This window comes from Pteropus vampyrus, unplaced genomic scaffold (genome assembly GCF_000151845.1).
Source record: "Pteropus vampyrus isolate Shadow unplaced genomic scaffold, Pvam_2.0 Scaffold119, whole genome shotgun sequence".
NCBI classification, from domain to species: Eukaryota; Metazoa; Chordata; class Mammalia; order Chiroptera; family Pteropodidae; genus Pteropus; species Pteropus vampyrus.
Window position 1 is genome coordinate 1,006,502 of NW_011888900.1, and position 2,996 is coordinate 1,009,497.

Genomic DNA, 2,996 nt, shown 5'->3' on the forward strand with positions numbered 1-2,996 from the left:
ATCCATAGGACCAACTGGTCAGGGCCTTGATGTTTGGCCATACTAGCACACAGCAATAAGGACGAGGCCAAGAACAAGTACCTCCTCCTCTCTGACAGGAATGCGACTGTGGAGAGGCAAACAAAATACTCGGCTAGGTGTAAAATTTAAGGGGGTGTCAATGATTCCAGCTATCAAGAAAACAATATTTTGATGCATAATTTTAAAAAAATCAAAATCAATGCATGAAATCTGAAATAATCAAAATATCAAAAGTTTAAAGGTTGAAGCTAATGAAAATTTTAATAAAGTTAATGAAAATTTACATAAGCTAACTGCAGGCTAATATTTTAAAAATATTTTGGAAAGTATGCCCTTCGGAAGAAAATAACATTATCCAGGTGTCTAGAATGTATCATTCACAATGTCAGTGGTACAATCTGTATTAGTTAGAGCTCTCCAGAGACACAGACCCATAGCATATGTAAAGATACACAAGAAGAGATTTATTATGTGGGTTGGCTCATGTGATTACGGAGACTGAGAAGTTCCATGATATGCCATCTGCAGGCTTGAGAGTTAGGAAAGCTAGTGATACAATCTGAGTCCATTGGCCTGAGAACAAGGAGCTCTGAGTGCAGGAGAAGATGGATGTCCCAGATCAAAAAGGAGAAAGAATTCACCCTCTCTCTACCTTTTTGTTCTATTCAAGCCCTCACCTTTGTGAGGGTGGATCCTCTTTATTCAGTCTATTGACTCAAGTGCTAATCTCTTCCATAAACACCCTCAGGGACACACTCAGAAATAATGTTCTACCAGCTATCTGAGCATCCTTTGGCCTAGCCAAGTTAATGCATAAAATTAACCATCGCACGATTCAAAATCACCAGCCATATGAACACCAGGAATAGATGCCTTATACCCAAGGGAACTAGCTATCAATGAAGGCCACACACGAAATGACCCAGATGTTGGAATTAGCAGATGCAGGTTTCTATAACAGATATTCTAACTATGCTGAAGAGTGTAAAGAAAAATATGCACAAAATATGGAAAAACAGGAAAGCTGAGAAGTAAAAGGGAACTATAAAGAGAGAAGGAGGGGTTTTAAGGAATTGTCTCAGGTGCCGTGGGGTTTGCAAGTCCCAAATCTGCAGAGTGAGCAGGCCGATAGGCTGGGCATTCAGGGACGAGCTCAGGCTGTGGTCTTGAACCTGAGATCTTCAGGCTGGAAACTCAGGCAGGGTTTCTATGTTGCAGTCTTGTGGCAGAATTCTTTCCTGCCCAGGAAACCTTAGTCTTTGCTCCTAAGTTTTTTAAGCAGTTGGATATGGCCCATCCACGTTTTGGAGGGTAATATGCTTTGCTTAAAATCTACTGAGTCAAGTGTTAATCACATCCAAAAACACCTTCCCAACAACATCAGGAATATATCTGATTAGTCTACGGCCATGCTACCCTGAACAAGCCCAATCCCATCTGATCTCGGAAGCAAACAGGGTTGGGCCTGGTTAGTACTTGGATGGGAGACCATGTAGGAAGACCAGGAGCTGTAGGTGTAAAAAATAAAAAAAATAAAAAATAAGGGGTGTAAGCTGACAAGGTCCTTGCAATCTGTGAGGTCAGCCAAGGGTTGCCTCGCCTAAAAAAATAAAAAGTAAAATAAAATAAATAAAATAATAAAAAAGAATGTGATCAAATACTGGCACCATGGCATAGCCAAGCTGACACAAAATTAATCATCCCAAATAGTTATGTTTTTAAAGTATAAACATAAGCAGTATGTGTCAACAGAATAGATGAATAAATTACTGCCTCTGGTAGACACTGTCCTGGTAATCTCTATCAGCACACTATACGGTGATAGCGAAAAGACAAACAAAATGTAAAATTGGATAAAAGTCATATTTTTAATGGTTCATGTATTCGATATATATATACATATTTTTAAAATTTTACTTCATTATTAGTTTCAAGTACACAGGACATTGGTTAGACATTTATATAGTTTGTGAAACAATCCCTTCGATTGTTCTTTCTCCCCTCTGGCCCTCCACCTAGACATTACGTTACTGCTGACTGCATTCCCCATGCCGTGCTCCCCATCCCTGTGACCATCTATCAACCACTAATTTGTACTTCTTTAACCCTTCACTCCATTCTCCCAGCACCCCAACCGCCTCTCTTCTGGCTGTCACCAGATTGTCCTCTATATTTGTGAGTCGTTTTTGATTAGTTTGTTCCTTTGCTTCCTTAGATTCCCAATATAAGTGTATTTTAAGATTGGAATCTTCAAATACATATAATTTTCAAATCGGTTATTTATATTTTATACTTCTTTTATGGCATAAAACACCAATTATTGGAGGTGTTAAACATATCTTAACTCTTACTCTTATATGTCTTCTTTCTGTCCAGGTTAAGGTCCTAAGAAATTTCTCGTCAGGGAGAAGGCTAATCTTAGAGCGAGCTATTTCCTTTCTGTCCACATGTTTTTCAACTTTTACACGTGGAAGGCGGGAGGAGTAAGTGACTGCTCATGAGAGTCACGTGCTAGGCAGAAGCCTGAGGAACATCGCAGTTCTGAAAAGCAGTGAAGAAATTCTCATCAGCTGGATGGCAGGTGGGGTCGATCACACTTAGAAAAACCTCACTGCTTTTTATTCACTTATGAGGCAAAACTAAAGGACATTTCAAGGAGAAATAACTTTACGGCAACTACGGAGAGGAATGCTTTACAATTTGCCTCAAAAAAATTTACTATCTTCCTATTAGTAAGTTATATGGAATTAATTATTCATTTGAAATGACACAGAAGAGAATATGTTACAAAGATAAAATATGCATGCCCTATTTTGTTTATCACACACATTTAGAGACTTTAGAAGCAGAAAATAATGACTCTGTGATCCAGGAATTCAACAATTAGAGAAAATACACCGTTAAGAAAGTTGCGTTCACCCATTTCAGGAGAACTGCATAAAGATCTCCAATCAGCATTGTTTTTAGTAGTAAAA

General features: G+C 38.6%; 1 pseudogene; it reads left to right on the forward strand.

Annotated features, from left to right (window-relative positions):
- Positions 1–1,420: 1,420 nt before the first annotated feature.
- Positions 1,421–1,538, forward strand: LOC111743713 (annotated as a pseudogene).
- The last annotated feature ends 1,458 nt before the right edge of the window (positions 1,539–2,996 follow it).